This window comes from Bombus huntii, chromosome 3 (genome assembly GCF_024542735.1).
Source record: "Bombus huntii isolate Logan2020A chromosome 3, iyBomHunt1.1, whole genome shotgun sequence".
NCBI lineage: Eukaryota > Metazoa > Arthropoda > Insecta > Hymenoptera > Apidae > Bombus > Bombus huntii.
In genome coordinates, this window is record NC_066240.1 from 4237348 (window position 1) to 4263627 (window position 26280).

Genomic DNA, 26280 nt, shown 5'->3' on the forward strand with positions numbered 1-26280 from the left:
CGTAATACCATATAACGTAATACGTTATAACGTTATACAATATGACGTAATACATTATAACATTATACCATTTGACGTTATACCATATAACGTATTACGTTATAACGTTATACAATATGACGTAATACATTATAACGTTATACCATTTGACGTTATACCATATAACGTAATACGTTATAACGTTATACCATATAACGTAATTCGTTATAACGATATACCATATAACGTATTACGTTATGACGTAATACCATATAACGTAATACGTTATAACGTTATACCATATAACGTAATACGTTATAACGTTATACCATATGACGTTATACCATATAAGGTAATACGTTATAACGTTATACCATATAACGTAATACGTTAAAACGTAATACCATATAACGTAATACGTTATAACGTTATACCATATAACGTAATCCGTTATGACGTAATACCATATAACGTAATACGTTATAACGTTATACCATATAACGTAATCCGTTATGACGTAATACCATATAACGTAATACGTTATAACGTAATGCCATATAACGTAATACGTTATAACGTTATACCATATGACGTTATAGCATATAACGTAATACGTTATAACGTTATACCATATGACGTTATACCATATAACGTATTACGTTATAACGTTATACAATATGACGTAATACACTATAACGTTATACCATATGACGTTATACCATATAACGTAATACGTTATAACGTTATACCATGTAACGTAATACGTTATAACGTAATACCATATAACGTAATACGTTATAACGTTATACCATATGACGTTATAGCATATAACGTAATACGTTATTACGTTATACCATATAACGTAATACGTTATGACGTAATACCATATAACGTAATACGTTATAACGTAATGCCATATAACGTAATACGTTATAACGTTATACCATATGACGTTATAGCATATAACGTAATACGTTATAACGTTGTACCATATAACGTAATACGTTATAACGTAATACCATATAACGTAATACGTTATAACGTTATACCATATGACGTTATACCATATAACGTATTACGTTATAACGTTATACAATATGACGTAATACATTATAACGTTATACCATACGACGTTATAGCATATAACGTAATACGTTATAACGTTTTACCATATAACGTATTACGTTATGACGTAATACCATATAGCGTAATACGTTATAAAGTTATACCATATGACGTTATACCATATAAGGTAATACGTTATAACGTTGTACCATATAACGTAATACGTTATAACGTAATACCATATAACGTAATACGTTATAACGTTATACAATATGACGTAATACATTATAACATTATACCATTTGACGTTATACCATATAACGTATTACGTTATAACGTTATACAATATGACGTAATACATTATAACGTTATACCATTTGACGTTATACCATATAACGTAATACGTTATAACGTTATACCATATAACGTAATTCGTTATAACGATATACCATATAACGTATTACGTTATGACGTAATACCATATAACGTAATACGTTATAACGTTATACCATATAACGTAATACGTTATAACGTTATACCATATGACGTTATACCATATAAGGTAATACGTTATAACGTTATACCATATAACGTAATACGTTAAAACGTAATACCATATAACGTAATACGTTATAACGTTATACCATATAACGTAATCCGTTATGACGTAATACCATATAACGTAATACGTTATAACGTTATACCATATAACGTAATACGTTATAACGTTATACCATATAACGTAATACGTTATAACGTAATGCCATATAACGTAATACGTTATAACGTTATACCATATGACGTTATACCATATAAGGTAATACGTTATAACGTTATACCATATAACGTAATACGTTAAAACGTAATACCATATAACGTAATACGTTATAACGTTATACCATATAACGTAATCCGTTATGACGTAATACCATATAACGTAATACGTTATAACGTAATACCATATAACGTAATACGTTATAACGTTATACCATATGGCGTTATACCATATAACGTATTACGTTATAACGTTATACAATATGACGTAATACATTATAACATTATACCATTTGACGTTATACCATATAACGTATTACGTTATGACGTTATACCTTATGACGCAATACATTATAACGTTATACCATTTGACGTTATACCATATAACGTAATACGTTATAACGTCATACCATATAAGGTAATACGTTATAACGTTATACAATATGACGTAATACATTATAACGTTATACCATATGACGTTATACCATATGACGTTATACCATATAACGTAATACGTTATAACGTAATGCCATATAACGTAATACGTTATAACGCTATACCATATGACGTTATACCATATAAGGTAATACGTTATAACGTTATACCATATAACGTAATACGTTATAAAGTATTACCATATAACGTAATATGTTATAACGTTATACCATATAACTTATACCTTATAACGTTATACCATATAACGTTATAGCATATAACGTAATACGTTATATCGTTATACCATATAAAGTAATACGTTATAACGTTATACCATATGAAGTTATACTATATAACGTAATACGTTATAACGTTATACAATATGACGTAATACACTATAACGTTATACCATATGACGTTATACCATATAACGTAATACGTTATAACGTTATACCATGTAACGTAATACGTTATAACGTAATACCATATAACGTAATACGTTATAACGTTATACCATATGACGTTATACCATATAACGTAATACGTTATGACGTAATACCATATAAGGTAATACGTTATAACGTTATACCATATAACGTAATACGTTAAAACGTAATACCATATAACGTAATACGTTATAACGTTATACCATATAACGTAATACGTTAAAACGTAATACCATATAACGTAATACGTTATAACGTTATACCATATAACGTAATCCGTTATGACGTAATACTATATAACGTTATACGTTATAACGTTATACCATATAACGTAATACGTTATAACGTTATACCATATGAAGTTATACTATATAACGTAATACGTTATAACGTTATACCATTTAACGTAATAAGTTATAACGTAATACCACATAACCTAATACGTTATAACGTTATACCATATAACGTAATACGTTATAACGTTATAACATATAACGTAATACGTTATAACGTTATACCATATGACGTTATACCATATAAGGTAATACGTTATAACGTTATACCATATAACGTAATACGATATAACGTAATACCATATAACGTAATACGTTATAACGTTATACCATATGACGTTATACCATACAACGTATTACGTTATAACGTTATACAATATGACGTAATACATTATAACGTTATACCATATGACGTTATACCATATAACGTAATACGTTATAACGTTATACCATGTAACGTAATACGTTATAACGTAATACCATATAACGTAATACGTTAAAACGTAATACCATATAACGTAATACGTTATAACGTTATACCATATAACGTAATCCGTTATGACGTAATACCATATAACGCAATACGTTATAACGTTATACCATATAACGTAATACGTTATAACGTTATACCATATAACGTAATACGTTATAACGTAATGCCATATAACGTAATACGTTATAACGTTATACCATATGACGTTATACCATATAACGTATTATGTTATAACGTTATACAATATGACGTAATACATTATAACGTTATACCATATGACGTTATACCATATAACGTTATACTATATAACGTAATACGTTATAACTTTATACCATATGACGTTTTACCATATAAGGTAATACGTTATAACGTTATACCATATAACGTAATACGTTATAACGTAATACCATATAAGGTAATACGTTATAACGTTATACCATATAACGTAATAAGTTATAACGTAATACCACATAACCTATTACGTTATAACGTTATACCATATAACGTAATACGTTATAACGTTATACCATATGACGTTATAGCATATAACGTAATACGTTATAACGTTATACCATATAACGTAATACGTTATAACTTTATACCATATGACGTTTTACCATATAAGGTAATACGTTATAACGTTATACCATATAACGCATTACGTTATGACGTAATACCATATAACGTAATACGTTATAACGTTATACCATATAACGTAATACGTTATAACGTTATACCATATAACGTAATACGTTATAACGTAATGCCATATAACGTAATACCTTATAACGTTATACCATATGACGTTATACCTTATAAGGTAATACGTTATAACGTTATACCATATAACGAAATACGTTATAACGTAATACCATATAACGTAATACGTTATAACGTTATACCATATGACGTTATACCATATAACGTAATACGTTATAACGTTATACCATATAAAGTAATTCGTTATAACGTAATACCATATAACGTAATACCTTATAACGTTATACCATATAACGTAATACGTTATAACGTAATGCCATATAACGTAATAGGTTATAACGTTATACCATATGACGTTATAGCATATAACGTAATACGTTATAACGTTATACCATATAACGTAATACGTTATAACGTAATACCATATAACGTAATACGTTATAACGTTATACCATATAACGTAATACGTTATAACGTTATACCATATAACGTAATACGTTATAACGTAATGCCATATTACGTAATACGTTATAACGTTATACCATATGACGTTATAGCATATAACGATTTACGTTATAACGTTATACCATATAACGTAATACGTTATAACGTAATACCATATAACGTAATACGTTATAACGTTATACCATATAACGTAATACGTTATAACGTTATACCATATAACGTAATACGTTATAACGTTATACCATATGACGTTATAGCATATAACGTAATACGTTATAACGTTATACCATATAACGCATTACGTTATGACGTAATACCATATAACGTAATACGTTATAACGTTATACCATATAACGTAATACGTTATAACGTTATACCATATGACGTTATACCATATAAGGTAATACGTTATAACGTTATACCATATAACGTAATACGTTATAACGTTATACAATATGACGTAATACATTATAACGTTATACCATATGACGTTATACCATATAACGTAATACGTTATAACGTTATACCATGTAACGTAATACGTTATAACGTAATACCATATAACGCAATACGTTATAACGTTATACCATATAACGTAATACGTTATAACGTTATACCATATAAAGTAATTCGTTATAACGTAATACCATATAACGTAATACCTTATAACGTTATACCATATAACGTAATACGTTATAACGTAATGCCATATAACGTAATAGGTTATAACGTTATACCATATGACGTTATAGCATATAACGTAATACGTTATAACGTAATACCATATAACGTAATACGTTATAACCTTATACCATATCACGTTATACCATATAAGGTAATACGTTATAACGTTATACCATATAACGTAATACGTTAAAACGTAATACCATATAACGTAATACGTTATAACGTTATACCATATAACGTATTCCGTTATGACGTAATACCATATAACGTAATACGTTATAACGTTATACCATATGACTTTATACCATATAACGTATTACGTTATAACGTTATACAATATGACGTAATACATTATAACGTTATACCATACGACGTTATAGCATATAACGTAATACGTTATGACGTAATACCATATAACGTAATACGTTATAACGTTATACCATATAACGTAATACGTTATAACGTTATACCATATGACGTTATACCATATAAGGTAATACGTTATAACGTTATACCATATAACGTAATACGTTATAACGTTATACAATATGACGTAATACATTATAACGTTATACCATATGACGTTATACCATATAACGTAATACGTTATAACGTTATACCATGTAACGTAATACGTTATAACGTAATACCATATAACGCAATACGTTATAACGTTATACCATATAACGTAATACGTTATAACGTTATACCATATAAAGTAATTCGTTATAACGTAATACCATATAACGTAATACCTTATAACGTTATACCATATAACGTAATACGTTATAACGTAATGCCATATAACGTAATAGGTTATAACGTTATACCATATGACGTTATAGCATATAACGTAATACGTTATAACGTAATACCATATAACGTAATACGTTATAACCTTATACCATATCACGTTATACCATATAAGGTAATACGTTATAACGTTATACCATATAACGTAATACGTTAAAACGTAATACCATATAACGTAATACGTTATAACGTTATACCATATAACGTATTCCGTTATGACGTAATACCACATAACGTAATACGTTATAACGTTATACCATATGACTTTATACCATATAACGTATTACGTTATAACGTTATACAATATGACGTAATACATTATAACGTTATACCATACGACGTTATAGCATATAACGTAATACGTTATAACGTTTTACCATATAACTTATTACGTTATGACGTAATACCATATAGCGTAATACGTTATAAAGTTATACCATATGACGTTATACCATATAAGGTAATACGTTATAACGTTGTACCATATAACGTAATACGTTATAACGTAATACCATATAACGTAATACGTTATAACGTTATACCATATGGCGTTATACCATATAACGTATTACGTTATAACGTTATACAATATGACGTAATACATTATAACATTATACCATTTGACGTTATACCATATAACGTATTACGTTATAACGTTATACAATATGACGTAATACGTTATAACGTTATACCATATAACGTAATACGTTATAACGTTATACCATATGACGTTATACCATATAAGGTAATACGTTATAACGTTATACAATATGACGTAATACATTATAACGTTATACCATATGACGTTATACCATATAACGTAATACGTTATAACGTTATACCATGTAACGTAATACGTTATAACGTAATACCATATAACGCAATACGTTATAACGTTATACCATATAACGTAATACGTTATAACGTTATACCATATAAAGTAATTCGTTATAACGTAATACCATATAACGTAATACCTTATAACGTTATACCATATAACGTAATACGTTATAACGTAATGCCATATAACGTAATAGGTTATAACGTTATACCATATGACGTTATAGCATATAACGTAATACGTTATAACGTAATACCATATAACGTAATACGTTATAACCTTATACCATATCACGTTATACCATATAAGGTAATACGTTATAACGTTATACCATATAACGTAATACGTTAAAACGTAATACCATATAACGTAATACGTTATAACGTTATACCATATAACGTATTCCGTTATGACGTAATACCATATAACGTAATACGTTATAACGTTATACCATATGACTTTATACCATATAACGTATTACGTTATAACGTTATACAATATGACGTAATACATTATAACGTTATACCATACGACGTTATAGCATATAACGTAATACGTTATGACGTAATACCATATAACGTAATACGTTATAACGTTATACCATATAACGTAATACGTTATAACGTTATACCATATGACGTTATACCATATAAGGTAATACGTTATAACGTTATACCATATAACGTAATACGTTATAACGTTATACAATATGACGTAATACATTATAACGTTATACCATATGACGTTATACCATATAACGTAATACGTTATAACGTTATACCATGTAACGTAATACGTTATAACGTAATACCATATAACGCAATACGTTATAACGTTATACCATATAACGTAATACGTTATAACGTTATACCATATAAAGTAATTCGTTATAACGTAATACCATATAACGTAATACCTTATAACGTTATACCATATAACGTAATACGTTATAACGTAATGCCATATAACGTAATAGGTTATAACGTTATACCATATGACGTTATAGCATATAACGTAATACGTTATAACGTAATACCATATAACGTAATACGTTATAACCTTATACCATATCACGTTATACCATATAAGGTAATACGTTATAACGTTATACCATATAACGTAATACGTTAAAACGTAATACCATATAACGTAATACGTTATAACGTTATACCATATAACGTATTCCGTTATGACGTAATACCATATAACGTAATACGTTATAACGTTATACCATATGACTTTATACCATATAACGTATTACGTTATAACGTTATACAATATGACGTAATACATTATAACGTTATACCATACGACGTTATAGCATATAACGTAATACGTTATAACGTTTTACCATATATCTTATTACGTTATGACGTAATACCATATAGCGTAATACGTTATAAAGTTATACCATATGACGTTATACCATATAAGGTAATACGTTATAACGTTGTACCATATAACGTAATACGTTATAACGTAATACCATATAACGTAATACGTTATAACGTTATACCATATGGCGTTATACCATATAACGTATTACGTTATAACGTTATACAATATGACGTAATACATTATAACATTATACCATTTGACGTTATACCATATAACGTATTACGTTATAACGTTATACAATATGACGTAATACATTATAACGTTATACCATTTGACGTTATACCATATAACGTAATACGTTATAACGTTATACCATATAACGTAATACGTTATAACGTTATACCATATAACGTATTACGTTATGACGTAATACCATATAACGTAATACGTTATAACGTTATACCATATAACGTAATACGTTATAACGTAATACCATATAAGGTAATACGTTATAACGTTATACCATATAACGTAATAAGTTATAACGTAATACCACATAACCTAATACGTTATAACGTTATACCATATAACGTAATACGTTATAACGTTATACCATATGACGTTATACCATATAAGGTAATACGTTATAACGTTATACCATATAACGTAATACGTTATAAAGTATTACCATATAACGTAATATGTTATAACGTTATACCATATAACTTATACCTTATAACGTTATACCATATAACGTTATAGCATATAACGTAATACGTTATATCGTTATACCATATAAAGTAATACGTTATAACGTTATACCATATGACGTTATACTATATAACGTAATACGTTATAACGTTATACCATATGACGTTTTACCATATAAGGTAATACGTTATAACGTTATACCATATAACGTAATACGTTATAACGTAATACCATATAAGGTAATACGTTATAACGTTATACCATATAACGTAATACGTTAAAACGTAATACCATATAACGTAATACGTTATAACGTTATACCATATAACGTAATCCGTTATGACGTAATACCATATAACGTAATACGTTATAACGTTATACCATATAACGTAATCCGTTATGACGTAATACCATATAACGTAATACGTTATAACGTAATGCCATATAACGTAATACGTTATAACGTTATACCATATGACGTTATAGCATATAACGTAATACGTTATAACGTTGTACCATATAACGTAATACGTTATAACGTAATACCATATAACGTAATACGTTATAACGTTATACCATATGACGTTATACCATATAACGTATTACGTTATAACGTTATACAATATGACGTAATACACTATAACGTTATACCATATGACGTTATACCATATAACGTAATACGTTATAACGTTATACCATGTAACGTAATACGTTATAACGTAATACCATATAACGTAATACGTTATAACGTTATACCATATGACGTTATAGCATATAACGTAATACGTTATTACGTTATACCATATAACGTAATACGTTATGACGTAATACCATATAACGTAATACGTTATAACGTAATGCCATATAACGTAATACGTTATAACGTTATACCATATGACGTTATAGCATATAACGTAATACGTTATAACGTTGTACCATATAACGTAATACGTTATAACGTAATACCATATAACGTAATACGTTATAACGTTATACCATATGACGTTATACCATATAACGTATTACGTTATAACGTTATACAATATGACGTAATACATTATAACGTTATACCATACGACGTTATAGCATATAACGTAATACGTTATAACGTTTTACCATATAACGTATTACGTTATGACGTAATACCATATAGCGTAATACGTTATAAGGTTATACCATATGACGTTATACCATATAAGGTAATACGTTATAACGTTGTACCATATAACGTAATACGTTATAACGTAATACCATATAACGTAATACGTTATAACGTTATACAATATGACGTAATACATTATAACATTATACCATTTGACGTTATACCATATAACGTATTACGTTATAACGTTATACAATATGACGTAATACATTATAACGTTATACCATTTGACGTTATACCATATAACGTAATACGTTATAACGTTATACCATATAACGTAATTCGTTATAACGTTATACCATATAACGTATTACGTTATGACGTAATACCATATAACGTAATACGTTATAACGTTATACCATATAACGTAATACGTTATAACGTTATACCATATGACGTTATACCATATAAGGTAATACGTTATAACGTTATACCGTATAACGTAATACGTTAAAACGTAATACCATATAACGTAATACGTTATAACGTTATACCATATAACGTAATCCGTTATGACGTAATACCATATAACGTAATACGTTATAACGTTATACCATATAACGTAATACGTTATAACGTAATGCCATATAACGTAATACGTTATAACGTTATACCATATGACGTTATACTATATAACGTAATACGTTATAACGTTATACCATATGACGTTTTACCATATAAGGTAATACGTTATAACGTTATACCATATAACGTAATACGTTATAACGTAATACCATATAAGGTAATACGTTATAACGTTATACCATATAACGTAATACGTTAAAACGTAATACCATATAACGTAATACGTTATAACGTTATACCATATAACGTAATCCGTTATGACGTAATACCATATAACGTAATACGTTATAACGTTATACCATATAACGTAATCCGTTATGACGTAATACCATATAACGTAATACGTTATAACGTAATGCCATATAACGTAATACGTTATAACGTTATACCATATGACGTTATAGCATATAACGTAATACGTTATAACGTTGTACCATATAACGTAATACGTTATAACGTAATACCATATAACGTAATACGTTATAACGTTATACCATATGACGTTATACCATATAACGTATTACGTTATAACGTTATACAATATGACGTAATACACTATAACGTTATACCATATGACGTTATACCATATAACGTAATACGTTATAACGTTATACCATGTAACGTAATACGTTATAACGTAATACCATATAACGTAATACGTTATAACGTTATACCATATGACGTTATAGCATATAACGTAATACGTTATTACGTTATACCATATAACGTAATACGTTATGACGTAATACCATATAACGTAATACGTTATAACGTAATGCCATATAACGTAATACGTTATAACGTTATACCATATGACGTTATAGCATATAACGTAATACGTTATAACGTTGTACCATATAACGTAATACGTTATAACGTAATACCATATAACGTAATACGTTATAACGTTATACCATATGACGTTATACCATATAACGTATTACGTTATAACGTTATACAATATGACGTAATACATTATAACGTTATACCATACGACGTTATAGCATATAACGTAATACGTTATAACGTTTTACCATATAACGTATTACGTTATGACGTAATACCATATAGCGTAATACGTTATAAAGTTATACCATATGACGTTATACCATATAAGGTAATACGTTATAACGTTGTACCATATAACGTAATACGTTATAACGTAATACCATATAACGTAATACGTTATAACGTTATACAATATGACGTAATACATTATAACATTATACCATTTGACGTTATACCATATAACGTATTACGTTATAACGTTATACAATATGACGTAATACATTATAACGTTATACCATTTGACGTTATACCATATAACGTAATACGTTATAACGTTATACCATATAACGTAATTCGTTATAACGTTATACCATATAACGTATTACGTTATGACGTAATACCATATAACGTAATACGTTATAACGTTATACCATATAACGTAATACGTTATAACGTTATACCATATGACGTTATACCATATAAGGTAATACGTTATAACGTTATACCATATAACGTAATACGTTAAAACGTAATACCATATAACGTAATACGTTATAACGTTATACCATATAACGTAATCCGTTATGACGTAATACCATATAACGTAATACGTTATAACGTTATACCATATAACGTAATACGTTATAACGTAATGCCATATAACGTAATACGTTATAACGTTATACCATATGACGTTATACCATATAAGGTAATACGTTATAACGTTATACCATATAACGTAATACGTTAAAACGTAATACCATATAACGTAATACGTTATAACGTTATACCATATAACGTAATCCGTTATGACGTAATACCATATAACGTAATACGTTATAACGTTATACCATATAACGTAATACGTTATAACGTAATGCCATATAACGTAATACGTTATAACGTTATACCATATGACGTAATACCATATAAGGTAATACGTTATAACGTAATACCACATAACCTAATACGTTATAACGTTATACCATATAACGTAATACGTTATAACGTTATACCATATGACGTTATACCATATAAGGTAATACGTTATAACGTTATACCATATAACGTAATACGTTATAAAGTATTACCATATAACGTAATATGTTATAACGTTATACCATATAACTTATACCTTATAACGTTATACCATATAACGTTATAGCATATAACGTAATACGTTATATCGTTATACCATATAAAGTAATACGTTATAACGTTATACCATATGACGTTATACTATATAACGTAATACGTTATAACGTTATACCATATGACGTTTTACCATATAAGGTAATACGTTATAACGTTATACCATATAACGTAATACGTTATAACGTAATGCCATATAACGTAATACGTTATAACGTTATACCATATGACGTTATAGCATATAACGTAATACGTTATAACGTTGTACCATATAACGTAATACGTTATAACGTAATACCATATAAGGTAATACGTTATAACGTTATACCATATAACGTAATACGTTAAAACGTAATACCATATAACGTAATACGTTATAACGTTATACCATATAACGTAATACGTTAAAACGTAATACCATATAAGGTAATACGTTATAACGTTATACCATATAACGTAATACGTTAAAACGTAATACCATATAACGTAATACGTTATAACGTTATACCATATAACGTAATCCGTTATGACGTAATACCATATAACGTAATACGTTATAACGTTATACCATATAACGTAATCCGTTATGACGTAATACCATATAACGTAATACGTTATAACGTAATGCCATATAACGTAATACGTTATAACGTTATACCATATGACGTTATAGCAAATAACGTAATACGTTATAACGTTGTACCATATAACGTAATACGTTATAACGTAATACCATATAACGTAATACGTTATAACGTTATACCATATGACGTTATACCATATAACGTATTACGTTATAACGTTATACAATATGACGTAATACACTATAACGTTATACCATATGACGTTATACCATATAACGTAATACGTTATAACGTTATACCATGTAACGTAATACGTTATAACGTAATACCATATAACGTAATACGTTATAACGTTATACCATATGACGTTATAGCATATAACGTAATACGTTATTACGTTATACCATATAACGTAATACGTTATGACGTAATACCATATAACGTAATACGTTATAACGTAATGCCATATAACGTAATACGTTATAACGTTATACCATATGACGTTATAGCATATAACGTAATACGTTATAACGTTGTACCATATAACGTAATACGTTATAACGTAATACCATATAACGTAATACGTTATAACGTTATACCATATGACGTTATACCATATAACGTATTACGTTATAACGTTATACAATATGACGTAATACATTATAACGTTATACCATACGACGTTATAGCATATAACGTAATACGTTATAACGTTTTACCATATAACGTATTACGTTATGACGTAATACCATATAGCGTAATACGTTATAATGTTATACCATATGACGTTATACCATATAAGGTAATACGTTATAACGTTGTACCATATAACGTAATACGTTATAACGTAATACCATATAACGTAATACGTTATAACGTTATACAATATGACGTAATACATTATAACATTATACCATTTGACGTTATACCATATAACGTATTACGTTATAACGTTATACAATATGACGTAATACATTATAACGTTGTACCATTTGACGTTATACCATATAACGTAATACGTTATAACGTTATACCATATAACGTAATTCGTTATAACGTTATACCATATAACGTATTACGTTATGACGTAATACCATATAACGTAATACGTTATAACGTTATACCATATAACGTAATACGTTATAACGTTATACCATATGACGTTATACCATATAAGGTAATACGTTATAACGTTATACCATATAACGTAATACGTTAAAACGTAATACCATATAACGTAATACGTTATAACGTTATACCATATAACGTAATCCGTTATGACGTAATACCATATAACGTAATACGTTATAACGTTATACCATATAACGTAATACGTTATAACGTAATGCCATATAACGTAATACGTTATAACGTTATACCATATGACGTTATACCATATAAGGTAATACGTTATAACGTTATACCATATAACGTAATACGTTAAAACGTAATACCATATGACGTTATACCATATGACGTTATACTATATAACGTAATACGTTATAACTTTATACCATATGACGTTTTACCATATAAGGTAATACGTTATAACGTAATACCATATAACGTAATACGTTATAACGTTATACCATATGGCGTTATACCATATAACGTATTACGTTATAACGTTATACAATATGACGTAATACATTATAACATTATACCATTTGACGTTATACCATATAACGTATTACGTTATGACGTTATACCTTATGACGTAATACATTATAACGTTATACCATTTGACGTTATACCATATAACGTAATACGTTATAACGTTATACCATATAAGGTAATACGTTATAACGTTATACAATATGACGTAATACATTATAACGTTATACCATATGACGTTATACCATATGACGTTATACTATATAACGTAATACGTTATAACTTTATACCATATGACGTTTTACCATATAAGGTAATACGTTATAACGTTATACCATATAACGTAATACGTTATAACGTAATACCATATAAGGTAATACGTTATAACGTTATACCATATAACGTAATAAGTTATAACGTAATACCACATAACCTATTACGTTATAACGTTATACCATATAACGTAATACGTTATAACGTTATACCATATGACGTTATACCATATAAGGTAATACGTTATAACGTTATACCATATAACGTAATACGATATAAAGTATTACCATATAACGTAATATGTTATAACGTTATACCATATAACTTATACCTTATAACGTTATACCATATAACGTTATAGCATATAACGTAATACGTTATATCGTTATACCATATAAAGTAATACGTTATAACGTTATACCATATGAAGTTATACTATATAACGTAATACGTTATAACGTTATACAATATGACGTAATACACTATAACGTTATACCATATGACGTTATACCATATAACGTAATACTTTATAACGTTATACCATGTAACGTAATACGTTATAACGTAATACCATATAACGTAATACGTTATAACGTTATACCATATGACGTTATACCATATAACGTAATACGTTATGACGTAATACCATATAAGGTAATACGTTATAACGTTATACCATATAACGTAATACGTTAAAACGTAATACCATATAACGTAATACGTTATAACGTTATACCATATGACGTTATACCATATAACGTATTACGTTATAACGTTATACAATATGACGTAATACACTATAACGTTATACCATATGACGTTATACCATATAACGTAATACGTTATAACGTTATACCATGTAACGTAATACGTTATAACGTAATACCATATAACGTAATACGTTATAACGTTATACCATATGACGTTATACCATATAACGTAATACGTTATGACGTAATACCATATAACGTAATAAGTTGTAACGTTATACCATATAACGTAATACGTTATAACGTTATACCATATGACGTTATACCATATAACGTATTACGTTATGACGTAATACCATATAACGTAATACGTTAAAAAAGTTATACCACATAACGCAATATGTTTTGACATAATACCATATAACGTAATACGTTATAACGTTATACCATATAACGTATTACGTTATGACGTAATACCATATAACGTAATACGTTATAACGTTATACCATATGAAGTTATACTATATAACGTAATACGTTATAACGTTATACCATATAACGTAATAAGTTATAACGTAATACCACATAACCTAATACGTTATAACGTTGTACCATATAACGTAATACGTTATAACGTTATACCATATAACGTAATCCGTTATGACGTAATACCATATAACGCAATACGTTATAACGTTATACCATATAACGTAATACGTTATAACGTTATACCATATAACGTAATACGTTAAAACGTTATACCATATGACGATATACTATATAACGTAATACGTTATAACGTTATACCATATGACGTTTTACCATATAAGGTAATACGTTATAACGTTATACCATATAACGTAATACGTTATAACGTAATACCATATAAGGTAATACGTTATAACGTTATACCATATAACGTAATACGTTAAAACGTAATACCATATAACGTAATACGTTATAACGTTATACCATATAACGTAATCCGTTATGACGTAATACCATATAACGCAATACGTTATAACGTTATACCATATAACGTAATACGTTATACCGTTATACCATATAACGTAATACGTTATAACGTAATGCCATATAACGTAATACGTTATAACGTTATACCATATGACGTTATACCATATAACGTATTATGTTATAACGTTATACAATATGACGTAATACATTATAACGTTATACCATATGACGTTATACCATATAACGTAATACGTTATAACGTTATACCATGTAACGTAATACGTTATAACGTAATACCATATAACGTAATACGTTATAACGTTATACCATATGACGTTATAGCGTATAACGTAATACGTTATTACGTTATACCATATAACGTAATACGTTATGACGTAATACCATATAACGTAATAAGTTGTAACGTTATACCATATAACGTAATACGTTATAACGTAATACAATATAACGTAATACGTTATAACGTTATACCATATGACGTTATACCATATAACGTAATACGTTATAACGTTATACCATATAACGTATTACGTTATGACGTAATACCATATAACGTAATACGTTATAACGTTATATCATATGACGTTATAGCATATAACGTAATACGTTATTACATTATACCATATAACCTAATACGTTATAACGTTATACCATATAACGTAATACGTTATAACGTTATAGCATATAACGTAATACGTTATTACGTTATACCATATAACGTAATACGTTATGACGTAATACCATATAACGTAATATGTTGTAACGTTATACCATATAACGTAATACGTTATAACGTAATACCATACAACGTAATACGTTATAACGTTATACCATATGAAGTTATACTATATAAAGTAATACGTTATAACGTTATACCATAAAACGTAATAAGTTATAACGTAATACCACATAACCTAATACGTTATAACGTTATACCATATAACGTAATACGTTATAACGTTATAACATGTAACGTAATACGTTATAACGTTATACCATATGACGTTATACCATATAAGGTAATACGTTATAACGTTATACCATATAACGTAATACGATATAACGTAATACCATATAACGTAATACGTTATAACGTTATACCATATGACGTTATACCATACAACGTATTACGTTATAACGTTATACAATATGACGTAATACATTATAACGTTATACCATATGACGTTATACCATATAACGTAATACGTTATAACGTTATACCATGTAACGTAATACGTTATAACGTAATACCATATAACGTAATACGTTAAAACGTAATACCATATAACGTAATACGTTATAACGTTATACCATATAACGTAATCCGTTATGACGTAATACCATATAACGCAATACGTTATAACGTTATACCATATAACGTAATACGTTATAACGTTATACCATATAACGTAATACGTTATAACGTAATGCCATATAACGTAATACGTTATAACGTTATACCATATGACGTTATACCATATAACGTATTATGTTATAACGTTATACAATATGACGTAATACATTATAATGTTATACCATATAACGTAATACGTTATAACGTTATACCATGTAACGTAATACGTTATAACGTAATACCATATAACGTAATACGTTATAACGTTATACCATATGACGTTATAGCATATAACGTAATACGTTATTACGTTATACCATATAACGTAATACGTTATGACGTAATACCATATAACGTAATAAGTTGTAACGTTATACCATATAACGTAATACGTTATAACGTAATACAATATAACGTAATACGTTATAACGTTATACCATATGACGTTATACCATATAACGTAATACGTTATAACGTTATACCATATAACGTATTACGTTATGACGTAATACCATATAACGTAATACGTTATAACGTTATACCATATGACGTTATAGCATATAACGTAATACGTTATTACGTTATACCATATAACGTAATACGTTATAACGTAATACCATATAAGGTAATACGTTATGACGTTATACCATATAACGTAATAAGTTAAAACGTAATACCATATAACGTAATACGTTATAACGTTATACCATATAACGTAATCCGTTATGACGTAATACCATATAACGTAATACGTTATAACGTTGTACCATATAACGTAATCCGTTATGACGTAATACCATATAACGTAATACGTTATAACGTAATGCCATATAACGTAATACGTTATAACGTTATACCATATGACGTTATAGCATATAACGTAATACGTTATAACGTTGTACCATATAACGTAATACGTTATAACGTAATGCCATATAACGTAATACGTTATAACGTTATACCATATGACGTTATACCATATAACGTATTACGTTATAACGTTATACAATATGACGTAATACATTATAACGTTATACCATATGACGTTATACCATATAACGTAAAACGTCATAACGTTATACCATGTAACGTAATACGTTATAACGTAATACCATATAACGTAATACGTTATAACGTTATACCATATGACGTTATAGCATATAACGTAATACGTTATTACGTTATACCATATAACGTAATACGTTATGACGTAATACCATATAACGTAATAAGTTGTAACGTTATACCATATAACGTAATACGTTATAACGTTATACTATATGACGTTATACCATATAACGTATTACGTTGTGACGTAATACCATATAACGTAATACGTTAAAAAAGTTATACCACATAACGCAATACGTTTTGACGTAATACCATATAACGTAATACGTTATAACGTTATACCATACAACGTATTACGTTATGACGTAATACCATATAAGGTAATACGTTCTAACGTTATACCATATAACGTAATACGTTATAACGTTATACCATATAACGTAATACGTTATGACGTAATACCATATAAAGTAATACGTTATAACGTTATACCATATGACGTTATAGCATATAACGTAATACGTTATTACGTTATACCATATAACGTAATACGTTATAACGTAATACCATATAACGTAATACGTTATAACGTTATACCATATAACGTAATCCGTTATGACGTATTACCATATAACGTAATACGTTATAACGTAATACCATATAACGTAATACGTTATAACGTTATACCATATGGCGTTATACCATATAACGTATTACGTTATAACGTTATACAATATGACGTAATACATTATAACATTATACCATTTGACGTTATACCATATAACGTATTACGTTATGACGTTATACCTTATGACGTAATACATTATAACGTTATACCATTTGACGTTATACCATATAACGTAATACGTTATAACGTTATACCATATAAGGTAATACGTTATAACGTTATACAATATGACGTAATACATTATAACGTTATACCATATGACGTTATACCATATGACGTTATACTATATAACGTAATACGTTATAACTTTATACCATATGACGTTTTACCATATAAGGTAATACGTTATAACGTTATACCATATAACGTAATACGTTATAACGTAATACCATATAAGGTAATACGTTATAACGTTATACCATATAACGTAATAAGTTATAACGTAATACCACATAACCTATTACGTTATAACGTTATACCATATAACGTAATACGTTATAACGTTATACCATATGACGTTATACCATATAAGGTAATACGTTATAACGTTATACCATATAACGTAATACGTTATAAAGTATTACCATATAACGTAATATGTTATAACGTTATACCATATAACTTATACCTTATAACGTTATACCATATAACGTTATAGCATATAACGTAATACGTTATATCGTTATACCATATAAAGTAATACGTTATAACGTTATACCATATGAAGTTATACTATATAACGTAATACGTTATAACGTTATACAATATGACGTAATACACTATAACGTTATACCATATGACGTTATACCATATAACGTAATACTTTATAACGTTATACCATGTAACGTAATACGTTATAACGTAATACCATATAACGTAATACGTTATAACGTTATACCATATGACGTTATACCATATAACGTAATACGTTATGACGTAATACCATATAAGGTAATACGTTATAACGTTATACCATATAACGTAATACGTTAAAACGTAATACCATATAACGTAATACGTTATAACGTTATACCATATGACGTTATACCATATAACGTATTACGTTATAACGTTATACAATATGACGTAATACACTATAACGTTATACCATATGACGTTATACCATATAACGTAATACGTTATAACGTTATACCATGTAACGTAATACGTTATAACGTAATACCATATAACGTAATACGTTATAACGTTATACCATATGACGTTATACCATATAACGTAATACGTTATGACGTAATACCATATAACGTAATAAGTTGTAACGTTATACCATATAACGTAATACGTTATAACGTTATACCATATGACGTTATACCATATAACGTATTACGTTATGACGTAATACCATATAACGTAATACGTTAAAAAAGTTATACCACATAACGCAATATGTTTTGACATAATACCATATAACGTAATACGTTATAACGTTATACCATATAACGTATTACGTTATGACGTAATACCATATAACGTAATACGTTATAACGTTATACCATATGAAGTTATACTATATAACGTAATACGTTATAACGTTATACCATATAACGTAATAAGTTATAACGTAATACCACATAACCTAATACGTTATAACGTTGTACCATATAACGTAATACGTTATAACGTTATACCATATAACGTAATCCGTTATGACGTAATACCATATAACGCAATACGTTATAACGTTATACCATATAACGTAATACGTTATAACGTTATACCATATAACGTAATACGTTAAAACGTTATACCATATGACGATATACTATATAACGTAATACGTTATAACGTTATACAATATGACGTTTTACCATATAAGGTAATACGTTATAACGTTATACCATATAACGTAATACGTTATAACGTAATACCATATAAGGTAATACGTTATAACGTTATACCATATAACGTAATACGTTAAAACGTAATACCATATAACGTAATACGTTATAACGTTATACCATATAACGTAATCCGTTATGACGTAATACCATATAACGCAATACGTTATAACGTTATACCATATAACGTAATACGTTATACCGTTATACCATATAACGTAATACGTTATAACGTAATGCCATATAACGTAATACGTTATAACGTTATACCATATGACGTTATACCATATAACGTATTATGTTATAACGTTATACAATATGACGTAATACATTATAACGTTATACCATATGACGTTATACCATATAACGTAATACGTTATAACGTTATACCATGTAACGTAATACGTTATAACGTAATACCATATAACGTAATACGTTATAACGTTATACCATATGACGTTATAGCGTATAACGTAATACGTTATTACGTTATACCATATAACGTAATACGTTATGACGTAATACCATATAACGTAATAAGTTGTAACGTTATACCATATAACGTAATACGTTATAACGTAATACAATATAACGTAATACGTTATAACGTTATACCATATGACGTTATACCATATAACGTAATACGTTATAACGTTATACCATATAACGTATTACGTTATGACGTAATACCATATAACGTAATACGTTATAACGTTATATCATATGACGTTATAGCATATAACGTAATACGTTATTACATTATACCATATAACCTAATACGTTATAACGTTATACCATATAACGTAATACGTTATAACGTTATAGCATATAACGTAATACGTTATTACGTTATACCATATAACGTAATACGTTATGACGTAATACCATATAACGTAATATGTTGTAACGTTATACCATATAACGTAATACGTTATAACGTAATACCATACAACGTAATACGTTATAACGTTATACCATATGAAGTTATACTATATAAAGTAATACGTTATAACGTTATACCATAAAACGTAATAAGTTATAACGTAATACCACATAACCTAATACGTTATAACGTTATACCATATAACGTAATACGTTATAACGTTATAACATGTAACGTAATACGTTATAACGTTATACCATATGACGTTATACCATATAAGGTAATACGTTATAACGTTATACCATATAACGTAATACGATATAACGTAATACCATATAACGTAATACGTTATAACGTTATACCATATGACGTTATACCATACAACGTATTACGTTATAACGTTATACAATATGACGTAATACATTATAACGTTATACCATATGACGTTATACCATATAACGTAATACGTTATAACGTTATACCATGTAACGTAATACGTTATAACGTAATACCATATAACGTAATACGTTAAAACGTAATACCATATAACGTAATACGTTATAACGTTATACCATATAACGTAATCCGTTATGACGTAATACCATATAACGCAATACGTTATAACGTTATACCATATAACGTAATACGTTATAACGTTATACCATATAACGTAATACGTTATAACGTAATGCCATATAACGTAATACGTTATAACGTTATACCATATGACGTTATACCATATAACGTATTATGTTATAACGTTATACAATATGACGTAATACATTATAATGTTATACCATATAACGTAATACGTTATAACGTTATACCATGTAACGTAATACGTTATAACGTAATACCATATAACGTAATACGTTATAACGTTATACCATATGACGTTATAGCATATAACGTAATACGTTATTACGTTATACCATATAACGTAATACGTTATGACGTAATACCATATAACGTAATAAGTTGTAACGTTATACCATATAACGTAATACGTTATAACGTAATACAATATAACGTAATACGTTATAACGTTATACCATATGACGTTATACCATATAACGTAATACGTTATAACGTTATACCATATAACGTATTACGTTATGACGTAATACCATATAACGTAATACGTTATAACGTTATACCATATGACGTTATAGCATATAACGTAATACGTTATTACGTTATACCATATAACGTAATACGTTATAACGTAATACCATATAAGGTAATACGTTATAACGTTATACCATATAACGTAATAAGTTAAAACGTAATACCATATAACGTAATACGTTATAACGTTATACCATATAACGTAATCCGTTATGACGTAATACCATATAACGTAATACGTTATAACGTTATACCATATAACGTAATCCGTTATGACGTAATACCATATAACGTAATACGTTATAACGTAATGCCATATAACGTAATACGTTATAACGTTATACCATATGACGTTATAGCATATAACGTAATACGTTATAACGTTGTACCATATAACGTAATACGTTATAACGTAATGCCATATAACGTAATACGTTATAACGTTATACCATATGACGTTATACCATATAACGTATTACGTTATAACGTTATACAATATGACGTAATACATTATAACGTTATACCATATGACGTTATACCATATAACGTAAAACGTCATAACGTTATACCATGTAACGTAATACGTTATAACGTAATACCATATAACGTAATACGTTATAACGTTATACCATATGACGTTATAGCATATAACGTAATACGTTATTACGTTATACCATATAACGTAATACGTTATGACGTAATACCATATAACGTAATAAGTTGTAACGTTATACCATATAACGTAATACGTTATAACGTTATACTATATGACGTTATACCATATAACGTATTACGTTGTGACGTAATACCATATAACGTAATACGTTAAAAAAGTTATACCACATAACGCAATACGTTTTGACGTAATACCATATAACGTAATACGTTATAACGTTATACCATACAACGTATTACGTTATGACGTAATACCATATAAGGTAATACGTTCTAACGTTATACCATATAACGTAATACGTTATAACGTTATACCATATAACGTAATACGTTATGACGTAATACCATATAAAGTAATACGTTATAACGTTATACCATATGACGTTATAGCATATAACGTAATACGTTATTACGTTATACCATATAACGTAATACGTTATAACGTAAAACCATATAAGGTAATACGTTATAACGTTATACCATATAACGTAATACGTTAAAACGTAATACCATATAACGTAATACGTTATAACGTTATACCATATAACGTAATCCGTTATGACGTTATACCATATGACGTTATACCATATAACGTAATACGTTATAACGTTATACCATATAACGTATTACGTTATGACGTAATACCATATAACGTAATACGTTATAACGTTATACCATATGACGTTATAGCATATAACGTAATACGTTATTACGTTATACCATATAACGTAATACGTTATAACGTAATACCATATAAGGTAATACGTTATAACGTTATACCATATAACGTAATCCGTTATGACGTTATACCATATGACGTTATACCATATAACGTAATACGTTATAACGTTATACCATATAACGTATTACGTTATGACGTAATACCATATAACGTAATACGTTATAACGTTATACCATATGACGTTATAGCATATAACGTAATACGTTATTACGTTATACCATATAACGTAATACGTTATAACGTAATACCATATAAGGTAATACGTTATAACGTTATACCATATAACGTAATAAGTTAAAACGTAATACCATATAACGTAATACGTTATAACGTTATACCATATAACGTAATCCGTTATGACGTAATACCATATAACGTAATACGTTATAACGTTATACCATATAACGTAATCCGTTATGACGTAATACCATATAACGTAATACGTTATAACGTAATGCCATATAACGTAATACGTTATAACGTTATACCATATGACGTTATAGCATATAACGTAATACGTTATAACGTTGTACCATATAACGTAATACGTTATAACGTAATGCCATATAACGTAATACGTTATAACGTTATACCATATGACGTTATACCATATAACGTATTACGTTATAACGTTATACAATATGACGTAATACATTATAACGTTATACCATATGACGTTATACCATATAACGTAAAACGTCATAACGTTATACCATGTAACGTAATACGTTATAAC